A 24061-nucleotide genomic window follows, 5' to 3' on the forward strand; every position below is an offset into this window, starting at 1 on the left:
AAACCCAGAAAAACTTCCTTTGCTCGAAAGCACGAGCGATTCCACCAGGATAACTTTTCCCTAACGTAGTCAAAAGTCTTAACTAACTAAGCTCATCTGACCGAACTCGAAAGTCCCATAGTCAGATCAAGGAAAAAGACTATACTTGGATCATAGAGACCAACGCTTTTTTTCGCACAGCCATTAATTCTTTTCCATAGAATAATTTTTGTCCGGGATTTACTTCATCTATCGAACTAAACAGAAATTGAGTCTCGATTTACGGCGGATCCATCAGTCCAGCCTGACCCCATCCAGTCCCATGGGTTAGCCAACCGCCCAACCACTGTAGTGATGGGATCCAATTAGGAATTTGGTTAGGTTTTGTCCTGGGTACCAGGGAAAAGAGTTCCAAGGCCCCCTAGCCGGATGTTCATGCAAACATAAAACTAGTCACACCACTTACACACCCAATATGAAATTGCCTTTTTTCTCAGCATCAGCTATCTTTAAAACAATCCTTTAATGAAACCATTGTATCACTGCTCACAATCCTCCAAAATATCCGGTTGAATCTTAATTTCCAATCATTCCTTCATCGGAGTATCTATGATCTTGTTTGCAAAGGGAAGCACTTGTAGCTGCTGCCCCTTCCACTCCAGAGTGTGGCAAGTGCAAGAGTCTTTTCAGGCCTTCCACAGTCTCTTGAAAGAATCTATTGTAATCCATATTATAGAGGAAAAATGTCTCTAGAGTCTCCTCTTCATCTTTTAGACGTTGCCATTTACTGGGACTTGGTGTCTCTTTGGCCCTTTGACGCTTCCCTGTATCCAGTGGCTCATCGAGGAGTCCTATTGGGAGTGATGTGGCTTCTTCGTGTCCTTGGGGCTCTGCTTCTAGCAACGTTTCCTGTTTTGAGACTCTTTATGCAACTCAGCAGAAGCACGTATATCTAACATTGTTCAATTTTTAAGAGGGCAAAGATTTTTTAAAATTAGTTGTGCCAGAATTTGAGGGGGAGTTTGATGATGTATATGTGCTTCCGTCCTCTCTGGAGGTGCTTGACAAGTTGAGACTTGTTGCTTCCTGCTGCCCTAGTACTTCTTGGTATGATGCTATTTCCTGGGCTAGCTCGACCTTGATCCTTTGTGTTTCCTCAACAACGTGAGGCATAATGCCTCTCATGTTCTTTTCAGTCTTCTTCTTTGTCCCTTTCTTGTTCTCCTTCATGATTTCTTTTGTTTCCATCCGTATGGCTTGTCCTTCTTGCATTTCTTTAGCGGCGATAAGTGGTGGTGGTGCTGTTTGTATGGCCGGTTGCATCCTTTCTTTTGGTTTTGGATATAGAGGAAGAGGCCGCTAAGCTATGTGATTTAGCACCTGTGTCATCAAATAAGGGTTGTAGATTTTTGACTGGTGTGCCTTTAGATAAATTTCCATTTCTTTGTGGATGTAATAAGCCCAGTCATCTTCTTTTTCCTCATGTACTTTGGCTATCCTGTTAAGGGGCACCCTGTTATACCTGTCTACTAGCTTTGATTGCATTATATGAGCGACATTGCTCTGTAGGCCTTTTCTGTCACTTCATCCCTGATGTTGTCATACTCAGCCCCATTGGAGTTGTAAGAACTTTTCTTCGGCGGCATTGCATCCAGGGGCATCTTTTTGTAATTATGTGTATTTTAAGTGGTGGTGGTATTGTAGAGCCTTTTGTATCAATTCTTCTGTGATCAAAACCTGCTCTATGGTGCCATCCACTTTAGTTACCTTTCCCCTCTTTGTGGCCTTGTCGTATGTCTTGAGGTACTCTGCGCATAGCTCTGTATCAATGGTTCGGGGGAGATATTGTGCCATCTGCCCTAGGCCCATCCTCTTTAGTTTTTCCTTGACTTCAGCTTCCTCCAGAATTTGCAAGTACTTAGGACTGTGATATTGCAGAGCTATCGTTCCATATTGAAGGTCAGTCTACTGGACTAGTAAGAGCATGTGCCATACCTTGTTGTTTCTTCTTCTTCTTCTTGATAGTATCTCAACGTTAAATTTAATGGAAAGTGTGTTCGTGGTGTGAGCAAATAAGGAGGTATGAATTTAAATTGAGAAGGTCCACATCGTGATAGTACTATGAGATGACAAGGTCCAAAACCCATGAGGTGGGTAAGCACCATGAAAGTGCAGGGTTTAAAGCCATGAGAAGTGTTTTTGTGAAATCGCTAAAACCGTGAAATGGACAAAATTGTGAAAGTGCAAGTTTTAGTTCCGTGAAAGTTGTTCCTATGAAATGGCTAAACCTGTGAAAGTGTTAGTTCTCCTAGGCTCAGGTCATCAGACAAATTGATATCATATTGGAGTAAAGAGAGGATTAGTGTAGACAAAAAGAGAGTTAGAGTTTGAGGAGGGGCCTGAGGAGTTACTGGCAAAGAACCTATCTTCGAGGCGTAGTCGCATCTCGTAGGTTGGTTCTTGTTGTTGGTTGCATTCCTAGATTTTCAATTGGCGCTCCAACTCTTGTATGCACGAGTCCTTGGTGGTGGTGAGAAGATCGAAAATAGTTGTTTCTTGACCATTCTTGCGGCATCGAGTTCTTCAAATAGCCTTGTTGCTCCCTCCTGTGCTCGTCTGGCGGCAGCCTCCATACCTTGAACCTCTGTAATCTTGTGGCGGCCAAGGCTTGACTTGCTTGGAGTTGTTGTGTTATTTTCATCATTGCTTCTTTGTGTGTATCCATCATCTTTTGCATTTCTAATTTGTTGGTGCTGATGGTCTCATTGAGTGCTCGTATTTTTTCTGCATTTGCTCTGTTGCTTTGTTCTCTTTGTTGTTGGAGTTGGAGCAGTCTTTGCTTTGCTTCTTTCAAACTTGAGGATAGTGAATTTAGTCTTCCTTGGCTTGGGAGGTATGTTGTAGCTCCTATAACTGTTTAGCCTAGATAGCTGCTTGTTCCTTGTTATGTGTTGCTTCCCTTTGAATTTTATCCTTTGCATGTTCCAGTTGCGCTTTCAATTTTGTATTTTTGTTGATTTTTTGCACTAAAGTTTGACTCCAAATAAGATTGTTGTTTTTGAGTGTTTGGTATCTGACTCTTGCTCCTCACGGGGGCAGCCTTTAAGCTTTTCAGGATGACATCCCTGCTATTGTTAGATGCTCTTAGAGTGTTTGAACTTCATGGTAGCCTCCTGGACCTGCTTCCATAGGGTTGCATTTCGGTCATGAAGCATATGAGTTGTAAGAAGATGACATCACCATACTCGCTGCTCTTGTTCCCAAAGGGAAGCACTTGTTGATGCTGCCCCTTCCAGTCCAGAGTGTGGCAAGTGCAAGAGTCCTTCCTCCAGGCCTTCTATAGTCTCTTGAAGGAATCTATTGTAATCCTTATTATGGAGGAAAGATGTCTCTGGAATCTCCTCTGCATCTTCTAAACGTTGCCTTTTTACTTGGACTTGGTGTCTCTTCGGCCCTTTGTCACTTCCCTGTATCCAGTGGCTCTTTGATGTGAGGAGTCCTACTGGGAGTGATGTGGCTTCTTCATGTCCTTGGGGCTCTGCTTCTGGCAACGTTTCCCATTGAGACTGTTTATGTAGCTCAGCAGAAGTAGGTATATCTGACATTGTTGAATTTTTAAGAGGGGAGAGATTTTTTAAAATTAGTTGTGCTAGACTTTGAGGGGGAGTTGGATGATGTATATGTGCTTCCGTCCTCTCTGGAGGTGCTGATAAGCTGAGACTTGTTGCTTCTTGCTGCCCCAATACTTCTTGGTATGACGCTATTTCTTGGGCTAGCTTGACATCGATCCTTTGTGTTTCCTCAACAACGTTAGGCATACTGCCTCTCATATTCTTTTCGATCTTCTTCTTTCTCCCTTTCTCGATCTCCTTCATGATTTATTTTGTTTCCATCAGTATCCATTTAGAAATTCGTTTATGTTTTGCCCTAGGTATCAGGGAAAAGAGTTCCTAGGTCCCCTAGCCGGCACTTCAAGAAAACTTCAAGATAGTCACACCACTTACACACCCGATATGAAATTGCCTGTTTCACAAATTCAGCTGTCTTTAAAATAATCTTTTAATGAAACCATGGTATCACTGATCATAATCCTCCAAAATATCTAGCTTGAATTCCAATTTATAATCATTCCTTCATCAGTGTACTTATGGCATCATTGGTAACCAGAACACTCACCACCGGTTTACTCAAGGACCTTTTCAATAGTTCCTAGCTCATAGTACCCAAAAATATAATCACATAAGAAAATCCAGATGGACTCTCTATTGAAGATTAGCAAGATCAACCAACAAAAATTACTACCTCAAAGGGTAGAGAGAAATCTGGCAGCTTCAAAATGAGATTGGTTACCAAGGTGGTCTTCAGCTTATCAAAAGCACTGTGGCACCTGGCAGACCATTGAAACGAAAAATTCTTCTTGAGAAGATTAGTCAGGGGGGAAGCTATGAGAGCATACTTTGGTATAAAAATTCTATACCAGCTTATCAATCCCAAGAATCCTTTGACTTCTTTCACTGTCTTTGGTTCAGGCCAATCTATGATGACTGCTTGGACTTTAGCGGAATCTAGAGAAATTCCATCTTTGGATACTAAAAAGCCCAAGTATTCAACATGGTCTCAGCAGAGAAAGTGCATTTGCTCTTTTTTGCAAAGAGTTGGTGCTTCCATAGAATCTCAAGAACTTTTTTGACATGAGCTTCATGGTCAGCTGCATTCTTTGAGTAAATTAGAATATCATCAAAGAAAACAAGAACAAAATCATCCAAGTATTCTCTGAGAATGTCCTGCATTAGGTGATTGAATGTAGCTGGGGCATTTGTCAATCCAAACGGCATGACAGTGAATTCATAATGCCCATACCGATGAGTATTGATGGCTGTCTTTGGGATATCTTGCTCATTAATCCTGATCTGATAATATCATGATTTGAGATCTATCTTTGTGAAGATTTGGGCTCCACTTAGCCTATCCAGAAGCTCATCAATTCTGGGGATAGGATACTAATTCTTAACTGTCAGCAGGCAGCTGATTGTTGAGAGACCTCTGTAGTCCACGCAGAGTCTTAGCGTTCCATCTTTCTTTTTCTGAAAGAGAACTGGCACACCCCAAGGTGAAACACTGGGTCTTACAAACCCTTGTTCCAACAGCTGTCTAAGCTGTTCCTTATAATCACTTAACCATTCAGGTTCTTTAGCTTTTAACTTTGAGTCTAGTGGATTCATTTTGACAAGAAAAATGCATTGCTTCTTTCTAAGTCCTTTTAGTAACTTAGAAGCCTTTACTAACTGCATACTTGGGGATCCTGAAATTTCGGTTCCTTGAACCTTGTTTCCGTGAAAGTCACAGAAGGAAATGGTTCCATTATGACAGTGAATGTCAGCTTGATTTTTGTGGAGCCAATCCATTCCAAGGATCCCGTCAAAACTCCCAAAGGTATAACTCTGAATTGACAGTCAGTTAAATTTCCATTGAACTGAATACGATCTGTCTCAAGGTGAGTGAAAAGAATCTTCCCACTTGCCAATTCAACTTGCATAGGTTTCCCTCATTTTTGATTTAAGACTAGCTTATGCAAGCATCCAGGGGAAATGAAAGAATGAGTAATGCCTGAATCAATCAAAAGCTTAGAAGGCTTTACCTTGATACTCAGCTAGAGTATGAATGACAGAGAATTGATGGTTTGGCCCTTGGTTTTCAATTGCTGCATAAATCTGTCCTCTTTCTTCTTCCGCTACTTCTGCTATTGTGACTACTCTGGCTGCTCTGCAGTCTGAGGTGGAACTCTTTCTCTTTGGTTACTCCAGTTCTGGGAAGGAGTTCTGAGGCTACTCTTCTGGACAGAGACAGATGGCTGAGCTGGAGTTCTCCTAGGATTTCCCTTATTTGGGCAAGATGGACCTTGATTTGACTGATAGGAAGGGGTTGGTCTTTGCACTCTCGGTCCTTGACTTCCCTCTGTCCCCTTGACATGGCAGGAGTTGGGCAGTCTTTCAGCTGGTGACCAAAACCCTGGCATCCAAAACACCGGTTCTCACTTCTGAGCTCATCCCTCTAGATCCTTGAAATAGGTAGGGCTCCTGAGAAAGTGTTCTGGGGGAAGGGTCTTCCTTCACTTTTGAATCTTCCCGCATCCTGATTCTGAATTGGGCCTTGCTGCCTCTTTGGGGGAGGAAAGTTTGAAGTACTTCCCGAGGTCTGGAATCTTTTAAAGTTAGAGGGTGTAGGCTTTGGCGGGACCTTAACAACAAAGGCTTTGGCAAAGTCCTTTGCCATTCTTACTGCTTTGGCCATTGAGACAGGTTTGGCATTCTTTACTAAGGTGTCCAATGGCTCGTTCATTCCTCGAATGAACCTGGCCAATCAGCTGCTCTTCATCCAACTGAGGGGAATATTTGAGGAGAAGGGCAAAAGCTTGATGGTACTCTTCAATTATCCGGCTATCCTGCTTTAATTCCAAGAATTCATTCATTTTAGTTTCAAGGAAGCCTAGAGGACAAAACCTCTTTTTGAGGTAAGCTTTAAGATCGATCCAGGTCTGGGTATTTCGGTCGAGACGGTTAGTCTCGCAGTGATTCCTCCAAGCGACCCTGGCCGTTTCCACAATCTTTAACTTGGCGAGAGCCATCTTGCTTCTTTCATTGTAGCCAGTTATATCAAAGTATTCCTCCATTGCTTCAATCCACTTTTCCACTACTTCTCCTAATTGTTCCCCTTCACCCTTGAAGGGACTAGGTTGGGATCTGTGTAGGGCTTCTCGAACATCCGGATCTAACTCTTCGTCATCGGTTAGAGGATCCGGTTGCCTTGCATAGGCCGCGTGCCTCATGACTCTGACAAAACGAGATTTTTGTCAACTTAACTTTGACAACAGATTTATGATTATTTAATTTTTACGATTTATTCTTTAAACAGATAATTATTTCATCATACTTCATGAAACAAGATTAACCATATTCACAATCATGAAAACAATTTGGATTTTTTTTACAAAAAATCATTTATTATCAAAATTTTTCGATATATACATAGAGCATCACGGCTCCCAAAATCACTGCCTCAATCGTATTCGCATAAAGAAGCGAAACTGTGAAGGAGACATGCCATGGTACACACGATTCATTACAGAAAGAGGTGCTATAATTCTATCTCTAGGGATAAAGCGGCTAAGAAGCCTAAAAACTCGGCATGAAGTTCGAAAGTTCCTGGGTGAATGATCAAAGAGTTGCACATGATGCTGAACAAGCCCTAGCCTTATCAGAATCATGGCTAAGGAAATATTCTGCATGAGCCTCTGACGCTGAGACTGGTACTGATATTAATACATCATCCTCCACAAAACCACATATATCGACGTCGCTCAAGAGGATCAAGAAAGTAAAGACTCTCAAAATGATGTGCGAGTCTCACTCTGCTTACTCGGGTCGTAGCAAAGTTGATGAGGTGGTTGAATGCAAAGGCTATCATATCCTGACTCTGGGAGAGTTCAGGAATGCCAGATAGATTCGGGGTATCCATCTATAAATTTCCAATTCAATTTATGAGTTTTCAATTTTTGAAGTTCCTTCAACATAATATTAACAAGCGAAAACATTTTTTTTTCTAGATTTACTTTAAAATTCTTAAGCAATTTCTGTTGCTGTTACGTAGATTATAACAGCGCTTTGATACCAACTCCCTCTGTGCACGAGATTCTCGGATGGTAGCAGCGGAAGTAGCTTCCTCATGCGTGTGGCAGGGTTTCTCACTCGGGGCCTCGCCCTCGAATGTCCGGGCACGAGACTAAGGTGGTGGTCATTCCAAAAACCAAAACCGAGAAAATTTCCCATGCCTGGAAAGTGGGGACAATTCCACCATTTTGAATTTCTTAACCAATTTTTCTAACGAAGTCAAGACTGGTCTAACCTTCATCTGAATAAACCAGATAGAAGGGAAACTATAACAGACTTAACTTGAAGGAATCAACGCTTTTTTCCTAATTGAATTAGGCACAGCCATTGATCTATTCATTTGAGAAGTCTTCAGGTTATTATTTAACTATTCGAGTTCTAAGCGTAATCTTATTAATCAATTTTATTATTAAAACTCTACTGATTCCAGTCTAACCCCATCCAGCCCATGGGTTAGCCACCGCCCAACCACTGGAATAGTAGAACCAAACAAGTACTCACCCACCCATAATTGAAAGCCTTTCTTAACTTTTGCTTTAGAATACATATACTCACACACTCCTCTTTAAACTTTAATTTATAAAACAATCCATTAACAAACAATTATTGGGTACAAATGTCACAACTCAAAATTTCCATTCAATCCTTGTTTCTCACAAAACAGTATCACTTTGGACTCTCCGTTGAGACCAGCAGGTCAGCAATGGGATCCAGTAACAGATTACAATAAGTTTCTCGTTCATCATACATATATATCTTCCACGACATACGCATGGGTGTCCTCAGCACCGCGAGCCCGTGCATTGCCTGGTCAGAACCCTCCAAGATCCTCCTTAGGTGTCCTGGCACTTCACTCAGGGACCACTTTGTCGGCCCTCGTCCATCGTATCGAAAGCGCACCATTTTAACCATACCGAGGCTTGTCAAGACCTGGGCAAGCTTTGCTCACGTGAGCCATCCTTTGAACACTCCCCGCTAGCTATTGCAACCGAACTTCCCTTAGAACACACATATACCAAATGCTCCCTCTAGCATTTTGGCATAAGACAGTCTTTTAAGAAAACAGGGTTTCTATGCAAGTTTTCAATTTTAATTTTCTTTTGAATACAATGAGTATATCTTAATTCCGTATCCCAAGACTTCTAGATCATAGGTCTGGATTCCCAAACAGAATTCCTCAAATTTAGTAAGCTTGATCCTCAGATCAAAATCAAAGGTCTCAACTTAGTTTCAGATTCGGTGGGTGATTTGAGTGTAGATTACTGAGCTGGTCACATCGTCATTTCTTGAAACTGACAAAGGAGTTACGTCTTGGTCATAGTCTGATTCAGGGTTTGAGTCTGGAAAGGTTCTCCTCCTTGAACTATCTTTCTCGAAGGTAATATTTCAATTACTACTTTACTGAATTCAAAACTAAACACGAATTCCTATGAGGAATAAATTAGTCATTTATCTAAAATTCTGACTTCAATAGTTTTTCTGAATTTTCTCATTTACCATCCTTGAGAATATAATTTAACGGTATAAATTTTCCTTCACTGAGTATTTACTTATTCATTTTTCCAATATTCATGGGATTTAAACATAGGATTAAAGTGAACTCTTATTTTGATAAAAAAATTCTTTTATGCATCATTTTATGCATAAAAATCAATATTGGTGAAAGCAACACTTTTGTAATAAAAAAATTCTTTTATGCATCATTTTATGCATAAAAATCAATATTAGTGAAAGTAACACTTTTATAATAAAAGTTTTTCTTTTATGCATCATTTTATGCATCAAAATCCATTTTAATGAAAGTAACACTTTTATAATAAAAATATTCTTTTATGCATCTATCTATGCATAAAATCCATTTTGATGAAAGTAACACTTTTATAATTAAAAAAATTCTTTTATGCATCTATTTATGCATAAAATCTATTTTGATGAAAGTAACACTTTTATAATATAAAAAATATTCTTTTATGCATCTATTTATGCATAAAATCCATTTTGATGAAAGTAACACTTTTATAATTAAAACAATTATTCTTTTATGCATCTATTTATGCATAAAATCCATTTTAATGAAAGTAACACTTTTATAATTAAAAAAATATTCTTTTATGCATCATTTTATGCATAAAAATCAATAATGATGAAAGTAACACTTTTATAATAAAAAAATATTCTTTTATGCATCTATTTATGCATAAAAATCAATAATGATGAAAATAACACTTTTATAATAAAAAAATATTCTTTTATGCATATATTTATGTATAAAAATCAATATTGATCAAAGTAACACTTTTGTAATAAAAAAATAACCAATATGCATCTTTCTATGCATAGAATTTATATCTAATGAAAATCACTCTTTTATAATAAAAAATAACCAATATGCATCTTTCTATGCATAGAATTTATATCTAATGAAAATCACTCTTTTATAATAAAAAATAACCAATATGCATCTTTCTATGCATAGAATTTATATCTAATGAAAATAACACTTTTAGAATAATTATATTTCTACTATGCATTTTTCTATGCATAGAATGAAAATGACACTTTTAGAATACACAAACAATAGGGATTATTCTTTTACAATAATAAAAGATGAAACTTATTTCACAAAATTTTAGAAAATTTTGCCATAATCTCCTTTGTCTGGCTGACCATTTTTCAAATTTTTCTATCTTAAAATTACTTAAAAATTATCCTCGAATGGTTTTAAGCACTCTAAACTAATCAATTTTCACTTTTAAAAAAAGAAACAATATGAAAATTTTAATTTCAACTATTAGATTACTTAACTACGATAAAGAAGGGTTGATTTTAAGAATGAGAGAGGGGTAAAGCCTTTCCAGCAAGGCATAGCATCAGATTATCATTTCAAACAATACAAAAATTAGAAAACCATTAAAAGAATAAAGAAAAATATAAGATTTCTAACTTACATGAGTTATGGGAGCTTTCCTTTGGCTTGATGGTTTGAGGGATCTACTCTTGTTTGCAACAAGAGTGGCCACCAAATCTTTAGAAGAGGGAATGGTCAAAAACTAGTGAATTATTAAAAAATTCACAGTTCTTGGCTCTTGGGAGGAGTAGAGTAACAGTGCATAAAACACTATTAAGCTTCAACAAAGGGGGAGGCTTCTATTTATAGGAAAAAGCATGCTTCTAACCAAGCAAACCGATTCTAGAATTTTCCAGATCAGTTTGGTCAATTTTTGACCATTTTTAGGTCAGTTTAGCTTACTTTTTGGAACTAGACTTGAATTAGGAGAGAGGAGAGATGAAATATCTCAATTTTTGATAATTTTAAACTCCACCACACATGTGAAGCAGGTGCCTTCTTCATGAGGGGGGAATTCCCATTGTGAGGTGTCAAAAATCTAATTTTTTAGTAATTCCTTTGGTCCTTAGTCCACTCTTCATCTTATGTGAGTATTTACTCATTTTTGGGGGGATTTTCTTTATTTCTTCTATTTGTCTTCTCCACACATTTGGATGAATCTGATTGGCCCCTCAAAACCTTAATTTAAAATTTTTCCAAAATCTGGACCCCTAGGATAAGGCCTCTTGAACAGATTATACTTGATTTCTAATGCACCTTCTGAAAATCTTTTTGAACTTCTGTTTCGGGGGAACTTATTTAAAATAGAAGAGATATTTTTCCATCCAAATATATTCAAAATCTAAATACCTCTCTCTAGAACATTTTCTCTCTCTAGGCCAAAACAAGTAGAAACAAGATCTTTTATATTTCTGAAGAGGGGATTGATTACAGGGGAAGATACTGGACATCTTGAGAGGCTGGGGAGGAATCTTACAGGAGTGATGTGGCTTCTTCGTGTCCTTGGGGCGCTGCTTCTAGTGGCAATGTTTCCTGTTGCAACTCTTTATGCATCTCAACAGAAGTACGTATATTTGACATTGTTGAATTTTTAAGAGGGGAAAGATTTTTTAAAATTAGTTAAGCCGGACTTTGAGGGGGAGTTTGATGATGTATATGTGCTTCCGACCTCTCTGGAAGTGCTGACAAGCTGGGACTTGCTGCTTCCTACTGCCCTTGTACTTCTTGGTATGATGCTATTTCCTGGGCTCGCTCGACCTCGATCCTTTGTGTTTCCTCAGCAACATCAGGCATAATGCCTCTCATCTTCTTTTCAGTCTTCATCTTTCTGCCTTTCTTCATCTCCTTCAGGATTTCTTTTGTTTCCATTAGTATGGCTTGTCCTTCCTACATTTCTTTAGCGGTAAGTGGTGGTGGTGGTGCTGTCTGTACTGCCAGTTGCATCCTTTCTTCTCATTTCTGATTGGAATCATCTTCTTTTTCCTCATGTACTTTGGCTATCCTGTTAAGGGGCACCCTATTATACCTGTCCACTAGCTTTGCTTGCATTATGAGCGACCTTTCTCTGTAGGCTTTTTCTGTCACTTCATCCTTGATGTTGTCATACTCGGCCCCATTGGAGTTGTAAGAACTCTTCTTCAACATTGCATCCAAGGGCATCTTTTCGTAATATGAGTGTATTTTAAGTGGTGTTGGTATTGTAGAGCCTCCTGTATTAATTCTTCTATGATCAAAACAACCTGCTCTTTGGTGCCATCCGCTTTAGCTACCTTTCCCCTCTTTGTGGCCTTGTCATACGTCTTGAGGTACTCTACGCATAGCTCTATATCAATGGTTTAGGGGAGACATTGTGCCATCTTCCCTAGGCCCACTCTCTCTAGTTTTTCCTTGACTTCAACTTCCTCCAAAATTTCCAAGCACTTGGGACTATGATATTGCAGAGCTATCTTTCGATACGCAGTGTGAACCTGTTTTCTTATTATTGCACAATGAAATGCCTGTGCATATTGACCCAGATAGCTCGATTTCTGGCCCCATGTGTGTCTTTTCTTTCTTCTTACTACTGGTGATCTTGTTGCACTAGTTTGTGTCACTGCCGGAGTCTCTTCGGCTTCCGGGTTAGAGGTAGCTAGTCTACTGACTAGTGAGAGCATGTGCCATGCCTTGTTGTTTCTTCTTCTTCTTCTTCTTCTTCTTACTCTTGTTTCTAGGTTAGAGCTAGCTGAGGTTGACATCTAGTTAACATGCTCTCACTAGTCTACTGTCTGGTGGGAGCATGTGCCATGCCTTTTTGTTTCTTCTTCTTCTTCTTCTTCTTGAAAATGTCTCAAGGTTAAATTTGATGGAAATTGTGTTCGTGGTGTGAGCAAATAAGGAGGTATGAATTTAAATTGAGAAGGTCCACATCGTGATAGTACTATGAGACGACAAGGTCCATAACTCATGAGGTGGGTAAACACCATGAAAGTGCAGGGTTTAAAGCCGTGAGAAAAGTTTCTGTGAAATTGCTAAAACAGTGAAATGGACAAAACCGTGAAAGTGCAGGTTTTAGTTCTGTGAAAGTTGTTCCCGTGAAATGGCTAAACCCGTGAACGCGTTAGTTCTCCTAGGCATAGGTCATCCAACAGATTGATATCATATTGGAGTAAAGAGAGGATTAGTGTAGACAAAAAGAGAGTTAGAGCTTGAGGATGGGCTTGAGGAGTTATTGGCAATGAACCTATCTTCGAGGCATCAAGGAGTAGTTGCATCTCGTTGGTTGGTTCTTGTCGTTGGCTGCATTCCTATATTTCCAATTGGCGCTCCAACTCTTGTATGCGATGCGAGTCCTTGGTGGTGAGGACATCGGAAATAGTTGTTTCTTGTACCATCCTTGCGGCATCTAGTTCTTCAAATTGCCTTGTTGCTGCCTCCTATGCTCGTTTGGCTTGCAGCATCCATTCCTTGAGCCTCTGTAGTCTTATGAAGTCTTTCTTTGGCCAAGGCTTGAGTTTCTTGGAGAGCTATTGTGTTATTTTCATCATTGCTTCTTTGTGTGTATCCATCATCTTTTGCGTTTCTAATTTGTTGTGCTGATGGTCTGATTGAGGGCTCGTATTTTTTTTTTTGCATTTGCTATGTTGCTTGTTCTCTTTCTTGTTAGAGTTCGAGCACTCTTTGTTCTACTTCTTTCAAACTTGAGGATAGTGAATTTAGTCTTCCTTGTAGTTCTTCTTCCTTGGCTTGGGAGGCATGTTGTAGCTTCTATAGTTGTTTAGCCTGGATAGCTGATAGTTCCTTGTTATGTGCTACTTGCCTTTGAATTTTATCCTTTGCATGTTTTAGTTGCGCTTTCAATTCTGTAGGTTACTTGAATTTTTGCACTAAAATTTGACTCAAAACAAGATTGTTGTTTTTGAGTGTTTGGTATGTGACTTCTTGCTCCTCAACGTTTAAGCTTTTTAGGATGACATCCCTGTGTGTTGCTTCTGCTGTTGTTAGATGCTCTTGCAGTGTTTGAACTTGATTGGTAGCCTCCTGGACTTGCTTCCATAGCATTGCATTTTGGTCATGAAGCATATGAGTTGTAAGAAGATGACATCGCCATACTGGCTGCTCTTGTTCCCCAAGGGAAGCACTTGTTGCTCTGCTAGACCTTCCAGTCCAGAGTGTGGGAAGTGCAAGAGTCCTTCTAGGTCTTCTCTAATTTGTAGGTGCTGATGGTCTCATTCAGAGCTCGTATTTTTTTCATTTGCTCTATTGCTTTGTTATCTTTCTTATTGGAGTTGGAGCACTCTTTGTTCTTCTTCTTTCAAACTTGAGGATAGTGAATTTAGTCTTCCTTGTAGTTTTTCTTCCTTGGCTTGGGAGGTATGTTGTTAGCTGATGGTCTCATTCAGAACTCGTATTTTTCTTTATTTGCTCTGTTGCTTTGTTATCTTTCTTGTTAGAGTTGGAGCACTCTTTGTTCTTCTTCTTTCAAACTTGAGGATAGTGAATTGAGTCTTCCTTGTAGTTGTTCTTCCTTGGATTGGGAGGTATGTTGTAGCTCCTGTAGCTGTTTAGCTTGGATAGCTGCTTGTTCCTTGTTATGTGCTACTTCCCTTTGAATATTCTCCTTTGCATGTTCCAGTTGCGCTTTCAATTCTGTATTTTCCTTGATTTTGTGCACTAAAGTTTGACTCAAAACAAGATTGTTATTTTCGAGTATTTGGTATCTAACTTTTCTTGCTTCTCGCTGGCGGCAGCCTTTAAGCTTTTTAGGATGACATCCCTGTGTGTTGCTTATGTTGTTGTTAGATGCTCTTACATAGTTCTAACTTGATTGGTAGCCTCTTGGACTTGCTTCCATAGCATTGCATTTTGGTCATGAAGCATATGACTTGTAAGAAGATGACATCGCCATACTCGCTGCTCTTGTTCCCCAAGGGAAGCACTTGTTGCTGCTTCCCCTTCCAGTCCAGAGTGTGGCAAGTGCAATAGTCCTTCCAAGCCTTCTCTAATTTGTTGGTGCTGATGGTCTCATTGAGAGCTTGCATTTTTTCTGCATTTGCTCTATTGCTTTGTTCTCTTTCTTGTTGGAGTTTCCTTTGCATCTACTATATTTTTCTTGATTTTTGCACTAAAGTTTGACTCAAAACAAGATTGTTGTTTTGGAGTGTTTGGTATCTGACTTCTTTGCACCCTGCGGTAGCCTTTAAGCTTTTTAGGATGACATCCCTGTGTGTTGCTTCTACTGTTTTGAGATGCTCTTGCAGTGTTTGAATTTGATTGGTATCCTCTTGGACCTGCTTCCATAGCATTGCATTTCAGTTCATGAAGCATATGACTTGTAAGAAGATGACATCGCCATACTCGCTGCTCTTGTTCCCCAAGGGAAGCAATTGTTGCTTTTGCCCCTTCCATTCCAGAGTGTGGCAAGTGCAAGAGTCCATCCAGGCCTTCTCTAATTTGTTGGTACTGATGGTCTCATTGAGAGCTCGTATTTTTTTTGCATTTGCTCTATTGCTTTGTTCTCTTTCTTGTTTTGTGCATTTGCTCTATTGCTTTGTTCTCTTTCTTGTTGGAGTTGGAGCACTCTTTATTCTTCTTCTTTCAGACTTGAGGATAGTGAATTTAGTCTTCCTTGTAGTTCTTCTTCCTTGGCTTGGGAGGTATGTTGTAGCTCCTGTAGCTGTTTAGCGTGGATAGCTACTTGTTCCTTGTTATGTGCTACTTCCCTTTGAATTTTCTCCTTTCATGTTCCAGTTTTACTTTCAATTCTCTATTTTCCTTAATTTTGTGCACTAAAGTTTGACTCAAAACAAGATTGTTGTTTTCGAGTGTTTAGTATCTGACTTCTTGCTCCTCGCTCCAGCCGGCGACAGCCTTTAAGCTTTTTAGGATGACATCCCTGTGTGTTGCTTCTGTTGTTGTTAGATGCTCTTGCATTGTTTGAACTTGATTGGTAGCCTCCTAGAACTACTTCCATAGCATTGCATTTCGTCATGAAGCATATGACTTGTAAGAAGATGACATCGCCATACTTGCTTCTCTTGTTCCCCAAGGAAAGCACTTGTTTGCTGTTGCCCTTTACAGTCCAAAGTGTGGCAAGTGCAAGAGTCCTTCCAGGCCTTCCACAGTCTCTTGAAAGAATCTATCGAAATCCATATTATGGAGCAAAGATGTCTGTGGAATCTCCTCTGCATCTTCTAGACGTTGCCTTTCACTGGGACTTGGTGTCTCTTTGGCCCTTGGTTGCTTCCCTCTATCTAGTGTCTCTTCAAGGAGTCCTACTAGGAGTGATGTGGCTTCTTCATGTCCCCATGGGGCTCTACTTCTGGCAACGTTTCCGATTGAGACTCTTTATGCAGCTCAGCAGAAGCAGGTATATCTGACATTGTTCAATTTTTAAGAGGGCAAAGATTTTTTAAAATTAGTTGTGCCAGAATTTGAGGGGGAGTTTGATGATGTATATGTGCTTCCGTCCTCTCTGGAGGTGCTGACAAGTTGAGACTTGCTGCTTCCTGTTGCCCCAATACTTCTTCTTGGTATGACGCTATTTCTTGGGCTAGCTCGACCTCGATCCTTTGCGTTTCCTCAATAACGTCAGGCATAATGCCTCTCATCTTCTTTTCAATCTTGTTTTTTGTCCCTTTCTTGATCTCCTTCATGATTTCTTTTGTTTCCATAGTATGGCTTGTCCTTCCTGCATTTCTTTAATGGTAAGTGGTGCTGGTGCTGTCTGTACTGCCGGTTGCAAACTTCATTCTAGTTTCGGATCTTGAAGAGGCCGCTAAGCTATGTGATTCAGTACCTGTGTCATCAAATAAAGATTGCAGATCTTTGACTGGTGTGCCTTTAGATAATTTTTCATTTCTTTGTGGATGTAATAAGCCCAGTCATCTTCTTTTTCCTCATGTACTTTGGCTATCATGTAAAAGGGGCACCCTGTTATACCTGTCTACTAGCTTTGCTTACATTATATGAACGACATTGCTCTGTAGGCCTTTTCTGTCACTTCATCCCTGATGTTGTCATACTAGGCCCCATTAGAGTTGTAAGAACTTTTCTTCAGCATTGCACCCAGGGGCATCTTTTCATGAGTGTATTTTAAGTGGTGGTGGCATTGTAGAGACTCTCGTATCAATTCTTATGTAATCAAAACCTACTCTGTGGTGCCATCTGCTTTAGTTACCTTTCCCCTCTTTGTGGCCTTATCGTATGTCTTGAGGTACTCTACGCACAGCTCTGTATCAATGGTTTGGGGGAGACATTGTGCCATCCGCCCTAGGCCCACACTCTCTACTTTTTCCTTGACTTCAGGTTCCTCCAAAATTTGCAAGCACTCAAGACTGTGATATTGCAGAGCTATCTTTCCATACGCAGTGTGGACCTCTTTGCTTATTATTGCACCATGGAACGCCTGTGCATATTGACCCAGATAGCTCGATTTCGGGCCTCGTGTGGGTCTTTTCTTTCTGCTAACTGGTGATCCCATTGCACTGGCTTATGTCACTGCCGGAGTCTCTTTGGCTTTCGGAGATAAGAGGTAGCTGAGGTCCACGTCTATAACATTTGAGAAGAATGTCAGTCTACTGACTAGTGAGAGCATGTGCCATGCTTGTTGTTTCTTCTTCTTCTTCTTCTTCTTCTTCTTGAAAGTGTCTCAAGGTTAAATTTGATGGGAAGTGTGTTTGTGGTGTGAGCAAATAAGGAGGTATAAATTTAAATTGAGAAGGTGTACATCGTGATAGTACTGTGAGATGACAAGGTCCAAAACCCATGAGATGGGTAAACATCGTGAAAGTGTAGGGTTTAAAGCCGTGAGAGAAGTGTTTCTGTGAAATGGCTAAAACCGTGAAATGGACAAAACTGTGAGTGCAGGTTTTAGTTCCATGAAAGTTGTTGCCGTGAGATGGCTAAACTCGTGAAAGTGTTAGTTCTCCTAGGCTTAGGTCATTAGATAGATTGATATCATATTGGCGTAAAGAGAGGATTAGTGTAGACAAAAAGAGAGTTAGAGTTTGAGCAGGGGCACGAGGAGTTCTTGGAAAAATGAACCTATCTCCGAGGCTCGCTCAAGGAGTAGTCACATCTTGTCAGTTGCTTCTTGTCGTTGGCTGTATTCCTGGTGAGAAGATCGGAAATAGTTGTTTCTCATACCATCCTTGCGGCATCCAGCTCTTCAAATTGCCTTGTTGCTGCCTCCTCTGCTCGTGTGGTTGTAGCCCCCATTCCTTGAGCCTCTGTAATCTTATAAAGTCTTTCTGTGGCCAAGGCTTGACTTGCTTGGAGTTGTTGTGTTATTTTCATCATTGCTTCTTTGTGTGTATCCATCATCTTTTGCATTTCTAATTTGTTGGTGGTGCTGATGGTCTCACATTGAGTGCTTGTATTGTTTTTGCATTTGCTCTCTTGCTTTGTTCCCTTTCTTGTTGGAGTTGAAGCAATCTTTGTTCTGCTTCTTTCAAACTTGAGGATAGTGAATTTAGTCTTCCTTGTAGTTCTTCTTCCTTGGCTTGGGAGGTATGTTGTAGCTATTTAGGCTGGATAGCTACTTGTTCCTTGTTATATTCTACTTCCCTTTGAATTTTCTCCTTTGCATGTTCCAGTTGCGCTTTCAATTCTGTATTTTTTTTGATTTTTTGCACTAAAGTTTGACTCAAAACAAGATTGTTGTTTTTGAGTGTTTGGTATCTGACTTCTTGCTTCTTGGGGAGCCTTTAAGCTTTTTAGGGATGACATCCATGTGTGTTGCTTTTGCTATTGTTAGATGCTCTTGGCAGTGTTTAAACTTGATTGGTAGCCTCCTAGCCTGCTTCCACAGCGTTGCATTTTGGTCATGAAGCATATGAGTTGTAAGAAAATGACATCGCCATACTTGCTTCTCTTGTTCCCCAAGGGAAGCACTTGTTGTTGTTGCCCCTTACAGTCCAGAGTGTGGCAAGTGCAAGAGTCCTTCCAGGCCTTCCACAGTCTCTTGAAAGAATATATCGAAATCCATATTATGGAGCAAAGATGTCTCTGGAATCTCCTCTGCATCTTCTAGACATTGACTTTTACTGGGACTTGGTGTCTCTCCAGCCCTTTGTTGCTTCCCTGTATCCAGTGGCTCTTCTCGAGGAGTCCTATTGGGAGTGATGTGGCTTCTTCGTGTGCTTGAGGCTCTGCTTCTGGCAGCGTTTCCTATTGAGACTCTTTATGTAGCTCAGGCGTAGAAGCAGGTATATCTGACATTGTTGAATTTTTAAGAGGGGAAAGATTTTTTAAAATTACTTGTGTGGCAGACTATGAGGGGGAGTTTGATGATGTATATGTGCTTCCGTCCTCTCTGGAGTGACAAGCTGAGACTTGCTGCTTCCTGCCGCCCTAGTACTTCTTGGTATGACACTATTTCTTGGGCTAGCTCGACCTTGATCCTTTGTGTTTCCTCAGCAATGTCAGGCATAATGCCTCTCATCTTCTTTTCGGTCTTCTTCTTTCTCCCTTTCTTGATCTCCTTCACGATTTCTTTTGTTTCCATCCATATGGCTTGTCCTTCCTGCATTTCTTTAGCGGTAAGTGGTGGTGGTGCTGTCTGTATTGCCAGTTGCATCCTTTCTTCTAGTTTTGGATCTGGAGGAAGAGGCCGCTAAGCTATGTGATTCAGCACCACCTGTGTCATCAAATAAGGGTTGCAGATCTTTGACTGGTGTGCCTTTAGATAATTTTCCATTTCTTTGTGGATGTAATAAGCCTAGTCATCTTCTTTTTTCTCATGTACGTTGGCTATCCTATTAAGGGGCACAATGTTATACCTGTCTACTAGCTTTGCTTGCATTATATGAGCGACATTGCTCTGTAGGCCTTTTCTATCACTTCATCCCTGATGTTGTCATACTCAGCCCCATTGGAGCTGTAAGAACTTTTCTTTGGCATTGCATCCAGGGGCATCTTTTCGTAATTATGAGTTTATTTTAGGTGGTGGTGGTATCGTATAGCCTCTCATATCAATTCTTCTGTGATCAAAACCTGCTCTGTGGTGCCATCCGCTTTAGTTACCTTTCCCCTCTTTGTGGCCTTGTCGTATGTCTTGAGGTACTCTGCGCACAACTCAGTATCAATGGTTCGCGAGAGATATTGTGCCATCCGACTCTCTTTAGTTTTTCCTTGACTTCATCTTACTCCAGAATTCGCAAGTACTTAGGACTGTGATATTGTAGAGCTATCTTTCCATATGCAGTGTGGACCTGTTTGCTTGTTATTGCACCATGGAACGCTTGTGTATACTGACCCAGATAGCTCGATTTTGGGTCTCGTGTGGGTCTTTTCTTTCTGCTAACTGGTGATCCTGTTGCACTAGCTTGTGTCACTGCTGGATTCTCTTCGCCTTTCGGGTTAGAGGTAGCTGAGGTCGACGTCTATAACATTTGAGAAGAAGGTCAGTCTACTGACTAGTAAGAGCATGTGCCATGCCTTGTTGTTTCTTCTTCTTCTTCTTGAAAGTGTCTCAAGGTTAAATTTGATGGAAAGTGTGTTCGTGGTGTGAGCAAATAAGGAGGTATGAAGTTAAATCGAGAAGGTGCACATCGTGATAGTACTGTGAGACGACAAGGTCAAAAACCCATGAGGTGGGTAAGCACCGTGAAAGTGCAGGGTTTAAAGCCGTGAGAAGTGTTTTCGTGAAATGGCTAAAACCGTGAAATGGACAAAATTGTGAAAGTGCAAGTTTTAGTTCCGTGAAAGTTGTTCCCGTGAAATGGCTAAACCCATGAAAGTGTTAGTTCTCCTAGGCTCAGCTCATCAGACAAATTGATATCATATTAGAGTAAAGAGAGGATGAGTGTAGACAAAAAGAGAGTTAGAGTTTGAGGAGGGGCCCGAGGAGTTACTGGCAATGAACCTATCTCTGAGGCTCGCTCAAGGAGTAGTCGCATCTCGTCGGTTGGTTCTTGTTGTTGGCTGCATTCCTAGATTATCAATTGGCACTCCAACTCTTGTATGTGCGAGTCCTTGATGGTGAGAAGATCGAAAATATTTGTTTCTTGACCATCCTTGCGGCATCTAGTTCTTCAAATAGCCTTGTTGCTCCCTCTTGTGCTCGTCTGGCGGCAGCCTCCATTCCTTGAACCTCTGTAATCTTGTGAAGTCTTTCTGTGGCCAAGGCTTGTTGACTTGCTTGGAGCTGTTGTGTTATTTTCATCATTGCTTCTTTGTGTGTATCCATCATCTTCTGCATTTCTGATTTGTTGGTGTTGATGGTCTCATTGAGTGCTTGTATTTTTTTTTTTGCATTTTCTCTGTTGCTTTGTTCTCTTTGTTGTTGGAGTTGGAGCACTCTTTGTTCTGCTTCTTTCAAACTTGAGGATAGTGAATTTAGTCTTCCTTGTAGTTCTTCTTCCTTGGCTTGGGAGGTATGTTGTAGCTCCTATAACTATTTAGCCTAGATAGCTACTTGTTCCTTGTTATGTGCTGCTTCCCTTTGAATTTTATCCTTTGCATGTTTCAGTTGCACTTTCAATTCTGTATTTTTGTTGATTTTTTGCACTAAAGTTTGACTCAAAATAAGATTGTTGTTTCCGAGTGTTTGGTATCTGACTCTTGCTCCTTGGGGGGTAGCTTTTAAGCTTTTCAGGATGACATCCCTGTGTGTTGCTTTTGCTATTGTTAGATGCTCTTACAGTGTTTGAACTTCATTGTTAGTAGCCTCCTGGATCTGCTTCCATAGCGTTGCATTTCGGTCATGAAGCATATGAGTTGTAAGAAGATGACATCACCATACTCGCTGCTCTTGTTCCCAAAGGGAAGCACTTGTTGCTGCTGCCCCTTCTAGTCTAGAGTGTGGCAAGTGCAAGAGTCCTTCCTCGAGGCCTTCCATAGTATCTTGAAGGAATCTATTGTAATCCTTATTATGGAGGAAGGATGTCTCTGGAATCTCCTTTGCATCTTCGAAACGTTGCCTTTTACTGGGACTTGGTGTCTCTTTGGCCCTTTGTCGCTTCCCTGTATTCAGTGGCTCTTTGAGGAGTCCTACTGGGAGTGATGTGGCTTCTTCATGTCCTTGAGGCTTTGCTTCTAGCAACGTTTCCTATTGAGACTGTTTATGCAGCTCAGCAGAAGTAGGTATATCTGACATTGTTAAATTTTTAAGAGGGGAGAGATTTTTCAAAATTAGTTGTGTTGGACTTTGAGGGGGAGTTTGATGATGTATATGTGCTTCCGTCCTCTCTGGAGGTGCTAACAAGCTGAGACTTGCTGCTTCCTCTTGCTGCCCCAATACTTCTTGGTATGATGCTATTTCCTAGGCTAGCTCGACCTTGATCCTTTGTGTTTCCTCAGCAACGTCAAGAATAATGCCTCTCATCTTCTTTTCGGTCTTCTTCTTTCTCCCTTTCTTGATCTCCTTCATGATTTCTTTTGTCTCCATCAGTATGGCTTGAAAGATCCCTACCTCCTCCATGCAACAAATTCTGGGGTGCTAGCAGCGGAAGTAGCACTTCTTGCGCAAGGCAGAGCCTCTCACTTGGGGCCTCGCCTCCCATGGATATCCGGATAAGAGACTAATCCCTCGGTTCTTCCAAAACCAAACTCGGAAAAACTTCCCTCGCGCCGAGCAGACATAGGCAATTTCTCTAGGATATTTTATTCTAACGTAGTCAAGGTCTTCACTAACCAAACTGATCTGATCGAACCCGTAAGTCTCATGGTCAGTTCAAGGAAGAAACTTGCACTTGGATCATAGAGTCCAATGCTTTTTTCCTCATCAAGAGTCATAGTTGTTGATTCTTTTCCATAGAACAAGGGTTATCCGGGATTTACTTCAACTATTGTAATTTAACAAAATTGAGTCTCATTTTAGGGATCCATCAGTCCAACCTAACCCCATCCAATCCCATGAGTCTCATTTTAGGGATCCATCAGTCCAACCTAACCCCATCCAATCCCATGGGTTAGCCAACCGCCCAACCACTGTATTGATAGGATCCATTTAGAAATTTGTTTATGTTTTGCCCTAGGTACCATGGAAAAGAGTTCCCAGGCCGCCCCCTAGCTGGCGCTTCAAGCAAACTTCAAGATAGTCACACCACTTACACACCCAATATGAAATTGCCTGTTTCATAGATTCAACTGTCTTTAAAACAATCTTTTAATGAAACCATAGTATCACTGATCATAATCCTCCAAAATATCTAGCTTGAATTCTAATTTATAATCATTCCTTCGTCAGTGTACCTATGGCATCATTGGCAACCAGCATGCTCACCACCTGTTTACTCAGGGGCCTTTTCAATAGTTCCTAGCTCATAGTACCCAAAAATATAATCACTTCACATTCATTCACATCTACCCAAGTCCACATCACATCACATCTCATCTATCCACATCATATCTCATCCATTCATATCTAACCAAATCCACATCACATCACATCCATTCACATCTCATTACATCACATTCACATCTCACTACATCCACTCACATCTCATCACATCCATTCACATCCATCACACCCATTCACATCCCACATTCATTCACATGCATATCTATCACATCACATCTCATTCTCATCCATTTACATCACATCACATCCTTTCACATATCATCACATCTCATCACATTCACATCCACATCCATTTACATCACATCGTATCTCATCCACATCCATTTACATCACATCCACATCCATTTACATCACATCGTATCTCATCCACATCCACATCCACATTCATTTACATCACATCGCATCTCATCCACATCTCATCACATCCACATCCACATCCATTTACATCACATCACATCTCATCCACATCTCATCACATCCACATCCATTTGCATCACATCATATCTCATTACATCCACATCCACATCCACATCCATTTACATCACATTTACATTTAGTATCGTTTTCTACTTTCGATACCGATAGGACCTATCTAAGTTTTTGCCAATTGCTTGGCCTAGTTAAAGGTACTTTTTCTCGATGGATATTTTCATATTCTTTCTCAAATTTCTCAAGTGAAATATATTCAATATTCTTCTTTTGAGTAATAGATTCATGGGATTTACAAAAATCAATTCTACCCATATTTTCCAATAAAATCAATAATGCTCAAAATTCCACTTTTGA

The sequence above is a fragment of the Cibotium barometz genome, chromosome 35 (assembly GCF_041138505.1).
Source record: "Cibotium barometz isolate CiBa-2024 chromosome 35, ASM4113850v1, whole genome shotgun sequence".
NCBI classification, from domain to species: Eukaryota; Viridiplantae; Streptophyta; class Polypodiopsida; order Cyatheales; family Cibotiaceae; genus Cibotium; species Cibotium barometz.